Source organism: Trichosurus vulpecula, chromosome 5 (assembly GCF_011100635.1).
Source record: "Trichosurus vulpecula isolate mTriVul1 chromosome 5, mTriVul1.pri, whole genome shotgun sequence".
In the NCBI taxonomy this organism is placed as follows: Eukaryota; Metazoa; Chordata; class Mammalia; order Diprotodontia; family Phalangeridae; genus Trichosurus; species Trichosurus vulpecula.
In genome coordinates this window covers 226,798,745-226,810,270 of record NC_050577.1, presented here as the reverse complement: position 1 = coordinate 226,810,270, position 11,526 = coordinate 226,798,745, and the positions used below count along the sequence as shown (strand labels likewise).

The 11,526-nt window shown below is 40.2% G+C and overlaps 1 pseudogene; it reads left to right on the top strand.

Moving 5' to 3' along the window:
- Nucleotides 1–8,915: 8,915 nt before the first annotated feature.
- Nucleotides 8,916–9,888, top strand: LOC118852292 (annotated as a pseudogene).
- The last annotated feature ends 1,638 nt before the right edge of the window (nucleotides 9,889–11,526 follow it).

Genomic DNA, 11,526 nt, shown 5'->3' with positions numbered 1-11,526 from the left:
GTCATTGAAAAAGCCAAGGGACTGAAATAAGGTGATAATTGTGTGAACAAAGAGAAAGGATTGAATGAGAGAAGTGTTGGGGAGGTAGAAATGCCAAAATTTGGCAACCTGTGGGATGTGTGGGATGAGGGAGAATAAGAGGTCAAGAATAATGCCCAGGTTATGAACCTGGGTAACTAGGAGAATGATGATGCCTTCAGTGGAAATGCACAAGTTTGGAAGAGAGGCGATATTTGGGTGGTGGGGGTGGGGAAAGACAATAAATTCTGCTTCAGACACATTGAATTTGTCTTGCAGTATACAACTTGAAATGCTGAATAGGCGGTTGGCAAGTGGGACCAAAGTTCAGGGGAAAGACCAAGGTTAAATATAGACACATAAATAATTTGCATAGATATAAGAATTAAATCCATGAGAGTTGATAAGGTCATTGAGACATGTGGAGAAAGCAAAGAGGAGGTCTCAGAGCTTTGGAGAACACCCACAATTAGGGGGTATGATAGATGATGAGCTAGCAAAGGAGACTAAAGAGAGAGAAGTGTCATGGAAGCCCAGGGGAGAGAGAATATCCAGAAGGAGAGGGTTTTCAACAGTGCCAAATGCCATAGAGAGGTCAAGAAGGATCTGTACTGAGACAAGGCAATCAAATTTAGCAATTAAGATACCACAAGTAACTTTGGAAAAATAAGTTTCAGTTGAGTAGTGAAATTGGAAGCCAGATTGCAAAGGACTGAATAGTGAAGGAGAGGATAAGACATGGGAGCAATGTATACAGAGAGCTTTTCCTCAAAGTTTAGTAGAGAAAGTGAGGAGAGATATAGAAGGATAAGTAGAAAGGATGGCCAAGACTTGGGCATCCTCGAGGACAAGAGGAAAAGAAGTAGTAGACAGGGAAAGGTTGAAGATGAGAGGAAGGTAAGGATGACTGAGAGCACCATCTATTGAAGAAGGTCAGAGGGAATGAGTTCAAGGGCACATACAGAGGGGCTGGCCTTTGTATGAGGAAAAGGACAACCTCATTATCAGATGCTGGAAGAAAGATATCATCGGATGATGTCAAGGGGTTTTGAGATGAAGAGAAGGTGAGAAGAGGGAGCTCTTGCTTAGTAGCCTCAATTTTCTCAATAAATCAAGAGGTAAGGCCTTTAATTGAGAGGATGAGGATGGGGGAAGTGTGGGAGGCTTGGAAGAAAGAGAGAAGGTTTGGAAGAATTTCTGCAGAGAGTGAGATGGGGAATCAACGGCAGATAAAATGAGGAATTTCCTGGTTGGAGTGAAAGCCCCATAGAAATGAGATAACATGAATCTGTAGTGCACCAAGTCAGCCTGGTTGTGTTATTCCTGCCAACTCTGTTCAGTAGGAGCAGAGGAAGCAAATGGGAAAGAAAACCAGGGCTGGGTTTTGGTAAGAACAAGAGAATGAGGGATTTGAAAATAGAGGACAATTTGGAGTTTAACTGATTAACAATTGGATTAAAATTGGGAAGGAAGGAAAGTGAAGTCAGAGCAGGGGTGATAGCTTGAGACTATACTCAGGGATGTTGGGACTAATGAGAGTAAAGAAAATCTTTCAGATAGATGAAATATAGGGGTGGATAGAATGATAGATTATGATCAGACAGAGGAAAACCAGAATTTTTCTTCAAAGAAGTGCTTGGCTGAGGAGAAGTAGAGGAGTGAGTCACAGAAATTGAAGAAACTGAAAAATGTAAAGGATAGGGTGTGTGGAAACAATATTCTAAGGTCCTGCCCCATGATACCTAAAAGGCATTGGAACCATCCTTGAGATTTAATAAGCTCAGAGGACTAAAGGTTTGGGCATCCCTTCCTGTTACCCTTATTAGGAAAGCCAGGAAAAGAGTTTGCCTGGCTCCTTTCTTAGGCTTCTACCTGGTGGGCCATCATGGATAACACAGACCTTGAAGATCCTTGCCCACCTGAATCTGTGCTACATCCTTACTGAGTATCTTCTCTCTCTTTGAATATCCTTCCCCTTTTAAGGCTAAGTAATCCTCCTTTTGCTAACTATCAGTTAGTTCTACTAGCATATCATTTTGTTCCATTAAAGACCCCGAGTATCTCAGAGTGAATGTAAATAGCAACTGTATCTGTTTTGGCCAGAAACCCTGAGGGTCTTTCCCTCCCAAATGGATTTTTTTTTTTTTTTGGCTAGGTAGAGAGGCCATTCTCTGCCTCATTTTTACCTAGCCTTAATCACCGAATGAGCATTGCCTCAGTCAAACTGAGACCTGTTAAAGACCTTAGTTTAAAAAGGTCTCCCACTGCATCCAAGGCCATCTCCAGTCCTTCTGATCAATTTCTCACCATTGGATCCAAATGGCTCCAGAGGAGAAAGTGAAGCTGGTGTCTTTGCATAGCCTTCCCTCACTTAAATCCAATTCACTTGCCAGTTACTACATCACCTTCCTGATATCATGGTCCTCTTCAAGAACAAAGGAAAAACAACAAGGCCTGGTTTACTACAAGGAACATCAACATGAATGTTGAAGCACTTTATTCTAAGGGTGGGAGCTTGGCAAGAAAGGAAGACAGTGTGCCAGGTGCTGAATTCCTTAAGAAAATCATGGGTACAAGTGCTCAATAACCATAAAAAATATAGCAGAATGAGCTTCAAAGGAGGAAAGGTTACTGATTGATGGTGGCAGCAAAGAACAAGAATTATTCTAACTCTTTGTCCAGGATCAGGGTGTCAGAGATGTGTGAACGAAGGTTCAGCTGTTGCTGGATAGAGATGTATTGTCTTTTGGGGGAAGTCAGATCTCAATGAGAGCAAGTAGATAGGAGGGTGGGAGGAAGAAGTTCAGAAGAAATGGAAATTTATTCATTAGGGAACTGAAATTCCAGAAGGAGCAGAGTTGGGATGGGATAGTGCTGCAAATGAAAAATGAAAGAAGGAATAAAGCATTTATAAAGCAGCTTCTCTGCATAAAGCACATGATGGGGATGAGAAAACAGTACCTGGAGTGGGGCATAATTTATGTATGTATTCATAGCCTCCTCAAGGATTAAATATGTCAATTAATGTCTATTAAGAGCTTACTTCTGTGCCCACCATTGTGTAAGTAGTATACTAAAAATATTATATGGTTCTAGAAATCATAGATTTAGACCCAAAAAGGACCATTAGAGGCCATCTAATCTTATTTTATAAATGGGGAAACTGAGACCCAGAGAGGGTCAATGACCAAGATCACACACATACACACACACACACACACACACAAACACACACACACACACACAAACATACACACAGAGTGAAAAGCAAAGGTTTCTCAAAGGTTATCAGTATTAAGATTGTGAGCATGTGAGATTAAATGACCTCTAAGGTCCTTTTCACCTCCAGATCCTAGTGGGAAGAATGCTGAACTTGAAGTGAGGGGAAACCCGAATTTGAATCCCATTTCCAAATATCACTATTGGTTGTAATAACCACAGGCAAGTCATTGGAATCATCCTTAACTGATTTCTCATGAATGAAATACAGTTTATAATCATAAACGTAGCCTTTAACTCACCCAGTTACTGTGGGGATTAAATGAAATAATGTCACACAGTAGGCATTTAATAAATGTTTGTGGATTGATTGGTGGGATATTTAAAACACCTTGCATATCATATATCACACCTTGCAAACCAGTAATTATTGGTCTTTCAAATGTACCTGGGGGAAGTCAAACCCTTGAAGTTTATTTAGACAGGTTTTCAAGATTGTCATTGAATCATGTCTTGAATCACTACTAAAGGAACATGGTCCATTGTGTCATCTCTATTCAGGAAGTTTGTTTAGTGAGCTGGTGTTTCTTTAGCATAGAAATACAGGAAAAAGAGTTCTTCAAGTACGTTGAGTGATGAGAATTAACATCATATAAACCATAGAGATATACAAAGCCTGGAGTTAAGTTATTTGTTTAAGGCTTATGAGAGCTTGAAGAAATGTTAGCTGAAATGACTGCATTTTGGCAGTTTGTAGCGTTTGTTTTTTCACTTCTTGGTCTATGTCTGAGATCCAGTAAATACTTCTTGCAAATGAAGCTTCTCTAAGTCTTTCATAGTCAGTATTTCATAACAGTCTTTGTTCCAAAGATGGCCCAAATGTCCAGTAAAATCCTGTTGCCAGAAATATTATCTAATTCCAGAATGAGTTATCTGTGTGCTGGCAGTTGGCTGGTAATAGAGAAAGTCAAAATCAGCATTAAATTAGAAGAAAGAAGAAAGCTGAAAATATGATAAGCTATTGCAACAGATTTGACCCCTGACCTATTTGAGTGGATCACTGATGCAAAAGAAGGAAGGAAGGAAAGGGAGAGAAAGAAAGAGAAGAAAAAAGGGAAAAGAAGAAGGAAAGAAAGGAAATGAGAAAGCATAGATATTGATCTTGAATATTACTAATTTATTCAAAAGCTTAGCCCATGTAAAGCAGCAGCCACAACAGAGAGGCAAAAGAAAACCCAGAAATTACCATAGCTAGCAAGTACTTATTCTTTTTGCTAAGCTTAGAAATATTCTTGCAGTCAAAGAGAAGCTTGGTTTGGAATATAGACTCATGGCCAAAGAATCATGAGCAGTAACACTTCATTAAACAGTTAAAAGCAATGGAGGTAAAAACAAGTCCAAGGAAAGCTTGGTGAGAGGCTTAAATTAGTTGCATTAAACCAAGGACATACATGGAGGAAAATGGGACCAGGAAAACAAGTAAGTAGAAAATAAGACAATTTTTTTCAGTGCTTCTATAAGTATCTGTTTCATATTAAGTAACAGAAGAATCACCATACTTAACTCTGGCAATTTTTTTTTTGCCATCTGTCCTTCTTCTGATATGCCCTCTGAACCCCAGAGATCATGCCCAGAAGGATCTATGTCATTTAGCTTTGGAACTCCAACCCTGAGGCCACAATGTCTAGTTGTTGATAGCCCACAACATCCAGCCAGTCCCAAATCCAACTATATACCCCATTCTTCCCTCCTTCCAGTCTTCCCTGATCCACTCCCCACTCCCTTCTCCCACCATTGAGAAAAGCAAAAAAAAAAAAAATCAACAGCACCATTACTTGTGGAAAGGGGATGTCCATCACTTCCCTTATGGTTTCACTCTCAAACAATACTAGCTGATATATTTAATCCCAGAGAAGGGAAAAAAAAATACATATATATATATATATATATATATATATATATATATATATATATATATATATACACACACACACACACACACATATATATGTGTATGTGTATGTATATGTATACACACGCACATATACACATATATATACATGTGTGTGTGTCTATGTGTGCGCATGTATATAATATATATGTATACATATACATACACATACATAAGACATACAAACACACTTATATATATTTATACTGAAGTATGGTGGGAGTTGTTGTCCTTTCTCGAAGAAGACCAAAATAACATCACCATGTTGGGGTCAAGGTCAAGGTATCAGACTATGACTGATCATACTAATATGAGCTTGGAAGGTTCTACCACAGGTCAGGCACAAATAGTCCACATGAATATTTGGAACGGAACTGTCTCTACATTTGTGCATTTTGTGCATTTATACTGAAGTATAGTAGTAAATAGAGAACTAGCTAGAAAGACCTGAGTTCAAATCCTACCTCTAACACATCCTCGCTGGTGACCCTGAGCAAGTCCCTTAATTTTTCAGTGCTCAAGAAAACTTTCTGAGTCTAAGACCAATTAACTAATATCAATTAGTTTTTTTTTACATACTTGCTGAAAAGATATAGCAAAAATCAAAATATAAAACATGCCCCCCAGAGCAGGCTACACTTTCCCTTCTGTGCCTTGGTGGCTGAGAAGAGTAGACTTAAACAAAATGGTGGTTACACCCCTCTGCTCTCCCTCCAAACTAGGGTGTATATTCCTCTACTAGCTCAGTCCCTGGGGAGGGTGGGCTCAAACTTAAAATATTATCTGAAAAGCATTACTTTCATTAAATTTACTTCTGAGCACAGCATAGCCAATCAATGAGTCTCTTCCTCACTCACAAAACACATTATCTTGGTTGTGGGGTCCATATACCACTGCTGGGCCAAGCAGGTCACTTGCAAGCTTTCCCGGCTCCTCACCAGGATTACTAACTTAGTCAACATGTGATTGGGTTGGTCACTCCTCAGGGCTGACTCCTTACCAGGCTTACCTGCAGCAGTTTCCAGCTCCAGTTGCTTGCTGCCAGGACTTCTGAAGGCTGTTCTGACCCTTTCAATGTCTTAAGGTCATTGTCTTTTCTGCTCTGTCTCAGGATCCCGTTCAGAGAGACAGAAGAAATATCAGCATCATGGATTCACGGGAACATGCCCAATTTTCCTTCACCACCTTGGCCCAGAGAAAGTCTTTTTCCTTCTAACCTGAAAACCACTAAGGAGAAAGATTTCCAGTTCTTCCACTGGAAATATTTGCATGTATTCTTGGTTCTGGTTCAACAGTGAATGAGAAGGCTTTTGATCCCCATTCGGTAAGCTGATGGGTAGCATTCACAGAATACTACATATGCTCTTGTATGAGGGAGAGACCCCTCTATTATGCATCATCATGAAGAAAACTCATCAAATATCACATTGATATATAACAGACAGAGCATAGTTGGATGTACTCCAAAAGCTAGTCCCCCATGACCCTAGGAAGAACACTTACAAGCAGAAAGCAGTCCAGAGCTGAGTGACTAGGAAGGTAAAAGATCTAAAACTGACAACACATGAGCACTGATTTAGGAAACTGGGGATGCTTAGCCTGAAGAAAGGAAGCTACAGGGGTGGGAATGGGACTTGAGAATTGTCTTCCTATATTTGAAGAGCTGCCATATGGTAGAACCAACAGACTTCTCCCATCTAGCCCTACAGGTCGAGGCTATTAACAATGCATTGGTAGAAGCTGCAGAGAGGCAAATTTAGGCTTAAACTTCTAAATTTTAGAGCTATACAAAAGTGAAATGGAATGACTTGCAAAGGGGGTGAAGGGAGGTTGACTGTTTTTCCTTTCTTGAAATTTTCACACAAAGGCTGGCTGACCACTTGACAGATATGTTGTACAAGGGATTGTTTTTCAAGTATGGGAAAGATAGAGTGACCTTTGGGGTCTCTTCTAATTCAGAAACTGTGATTCTAGAATCATTCTTCCATGCGATTGCCCTTAAATTCTTAAAGCTATTTGCCATGGCCTCAACCTCACCAAGTATTCTCTTCTTCACCAGTTTTAACCAATTCTCATATTTCAAGCATTCAAGATTGTTGACTGTCTTGGTTACCTATTCTGTATGATCTCCAACTCATCAATATCCTCCCTTAAATATGACTCCCCCAACAAAACACAGATATGGAGGAAATTTAGGATCAGAGAGTTTGTGACTTGCCCAGATAGAAAATTTTCCCAAATAAAATATGAAAGAGTTTTCATTTCTTCCTGAGATATTTTTCCCTTGTGATAAAGGAAAGCTTCCAAATTACATGATTCAAAAGCCTAATTAATCTAGTTGGGAGGGCATTTCTTACAATCAGCTACTGCCCCTAGGAACTAGACTAGATGAGACCAGTCTCTAACTCCATCCTGACATCCACAGGTAAATACAAATTAACAGAATCCCTCCAGGAGTCTCTCTGTCCTTCCAGGAATGCAAAGATAAGGCATATTTCCTTGGTGCCAATAGTTAAAGCTGTGACACAGAGGAAGACGTCTCATCGTGGACTTTTGATCCAGATACCACAGGGAAGTGGCTCCTTGAGGTTCAAGGTCCTGTGTGAATGCTTTAACTTTGAAATCACAGAGTTCCCACTCTATAATAATCTTTTCCACCAACCTGATCACTATCTTTGGAGAAACCCTCAGCACCAGTTGATGTACCTATGGATATGGCTTCTGATGATGAAAGATATGGCTCCAAGTAAACTATCTGCAAGACTATTTTCAGGTTCCACTATAAATGTGCCTTTGATGCCAAGTGCTAGAAAGGTTCTGATGACTACAGCCAAATGGTAGACCTGACTATCAAGCAGCTCAAAGGTTGAATAGAAATTACTTTGGTTGCCCCCATGGCATCTTTCTCTTGTCATTCACAAGAAGTTATGATGCTGATATAGTATAACTAATGGTCTCATCAATATTTCTTGTTGCTTAACAGAAGACAGGGCAGCAGTGAAGTGGAAAGGGATTCAGGAGGGCTGAATCTGAATCCCAGGTCCAACATTTGTTATCAGGATGACCTTGGACAAGTCATTTCACATGCCCGGGCCTCATTGTCTTCATGTGTAAAAGGAAGTCATCAGTAATCAGAAGGTCGCTTCCATATGATCCTATTGGAGAGATGGCTTAAGTACAAAAGCCAGATATATTTTCTTTGTTTCACAAGACTATTGTTAGCATTTACTTATGGATTTAGCAAAGGGTAGCAAATAAAATATAAATGGTTAATGTATAAGTGTTAAGCCAAAAAGGAAATTTGACATCATAGATCAAGCACTGGACTTAGGGTGAGGGAGACATGCTTTTGAATTATCCCTCAAATGTTTACTAGCTGTGTGATGGTGGCCAAATTACTTAGCCTTCCTGGGCCTCAGTTATTGTCTATACAAAATGGGGATAATTCATATATATACATATGCACATATGTATATATATGAATTCCTATAAATTCTATAGAAATCCAATAAATATATGAATTCCTACAAATAAATTCTATATGTAATTCTATATAAATCCTATAAATATATGAATTCCTATAAATAAATTCTATGTATAATTCTATAGAAATCCTATAAATAAATACATGAATTCCTATAAATACTATAGAAATCCTATAAATAAATATATGAATTCCTATAACTAAAAACCTATTCAACAAAGCTGTTATAAGACTCAATTGAGGCCAGAAGCGCAGGGAAGGGGAGTCGCTGCGGTTTCCTGCTTCAACAGTGCTTGAACGGAACCCGCTGCTCGATTCCCGGCCGGAGCCGCCCTTAGCCACCTCTCCACCTTCACCTCCACTAACCAACACTTCTTCCATCCTACCGTTCGAGCAGCAGCCGCTCGTTCAGCCGCCCCCCGGCCGTCGCCGCCGCCGCCGCCCCAGCCTCAGCCGCAGCCGCCTCCTCCCGCCTCCTCGTCAGCCTCCATCGCCGCCGCCGCCATGACCACCTCGTCCCCTTCTCAGGTGCGACAGAACTACCACCAGGACTCGGAGGCCGCCATCAACCGCCAGATCAACCTGGAGCTGTACGCCTCCTACGTGTACCTGTCCATGTCCTACTACTTTGACCGCGATGACGTGGCGCTGAAGAACTTTGCCAAGTATTTCCTACACCAGTCCCACGAGGAGCGGGAGCACGCTGAGAAGCTGATGAAACTGCAGAACCAGCGCGGGGGCCGCATCTTCCTGTAGGACATCAAGAAACCAGACCGAGGTGACTGGGAGAGCGGGCTGAACGCAATGGAGTGTGCTCTGCACTTGGAAAAAAATGTCAATCAGTCGTTACTGGAATTGCACAAGCTGGCAACTGACAAGAATGACCCCCATTTATGTGATTTCATCGAAACCCACTACCTGGACGAACAGGTAAAGGCCATCAAACAACTGGGTGATCACGTAACCAACCTGCGCAAAATGGGGGCCCCCGATTCTGGCATGGCGGAATATCTTTTTGACAAGCACACCCTTGGAGACAGTGACAACGAGAGCTAAGCCACACCTGGCTTCCCCCACACCTGGGAACTGTGGGCGTGACTCCTGCTGTCTTTCAGTGCATGCATATTTTGGTTATCTGACCTTTTCATAATCTGTACCAAAAAACTACCACCATTTACATCCCAATAAAGTGACTTGGTACTGATGAAAAAAAAAAGACTCAATTGAGATGTTGTATAAAAGCATTTTGCAAGTCTTGAAAAGTTATATATGTGTAAGCAGTTTTTATTATGATTATCAATAAGCAGCAGCAGAAGACAAAGTAAAAGAAAAAGACAATGAAGAAGAAGAATGAAGAGGAAGAGGAGGAAGAAGAAAAGGAGAAAGAAGGAAGAGGAAAAGAGGGAGCAGCACGCAAAATTAAAGGTCAAAAATCTTCAGAAACACTTTTATAATAAACAACCACTTTGCTAAGCAATAGTAAAGGCTTATAACAATTACATGCAATTGGATTTGTCAAATGTAGCCAAAAGTGAATTTCCTCTGGTGGAAGCTATGAAATTATTGAGATCCCAAGAGTGGAATCAAAAGCCTTTCCATGTGTAAACATTCACACGAACTCAATAAGCACTATGTTGACAAAGAAACATTGAATAATGGCTGTGATATGGATTTGTTTCTGGAAACAGAGGAGTTTATGATGGTAATGTCAGATGAGCTCATTGCCACAAGGAAATAAAAAAGTTTATCCTTAAGGAGCCCATGTAGATTTTGTAAGGAAACAATGGAGACAGGGTAACACATCACTGCAGGTTGAAAAAAAATGGCACCTACCAGACACTTTGCAAGACATGATTTGGTGGTTAGAATTATATTTCAGAATCTTGCTGTCTTTCATGGACTGAGAAACAACAAATTTCCATACTACAAATGTAAACCTCAAAACACCCTGAAGTAGTCAGGCAGTAAACTTTACTGGAGCTGGACCATTATTAAAGACTAAGTTGTTGACTGTGATCATCTGGACTTACCACCGAGTCATAAAAACTTAAGAAGAATGTTCTTAATAGATCTCAGCACCCCAAATACTCATAATCTCCAAGCTACTTGGAACAAACAGCTTTCAAAGAGTAAAGAACTGGCCGAGGAGCTCAAAAATCATGCGGGAACAGGCTGAGATGCACATTATTCCTATTGTCCTGGAAGTATGCCAAAGATGCTTTTAGTGAGCCTATAGAGGATGAACTGACATCGTAATACTTTCATTCAAATACAAAAACCAATCTTTTTATCCACCTCAGGATAATGACTTGCCACTGGATTCTTTCTCCCTTAACCCCATTGAAAAGGAGAGCAAGCTACCAATGATGATAAAACCATAAAAATCATTCCCTCAGATAAAGCTGAGGAGCTGCAAGGCATGGCAGTGGACAGAGTACCAGACCTTTAGTCAAGAACATTCCTCTTCCTGAATTCATATTGGGTCTCAGACACTAGCTGTGTAACCCTGAGCAAGTTACTTAATCCTATTTGCCTCAGTTTCCTCATCTGTAAAATGAGTTGGAGAGGGAAACGGCAAACCACTCCAGGATCTTTGCCATGACATCACTGAAAAGATGACTGACCAATAGCAGATAAAGCACATTTCCTATCATATTTTTCTGGCTATCTATTTCTACAGATTAGAGCAAGGTGGTAGGGGATCCAGGTCAGATCTGAAGTCTCAAAATGGACAAGTCAGTTAATTTCTTTGAACCTTAGTAAATTCTTTAAAATTTAAATTTAATGAAATTTAAAAATTTAAAATTTAAAATGAATCCTTTCTCATGGTATTAGTATAAGGCTTAAATGGGAT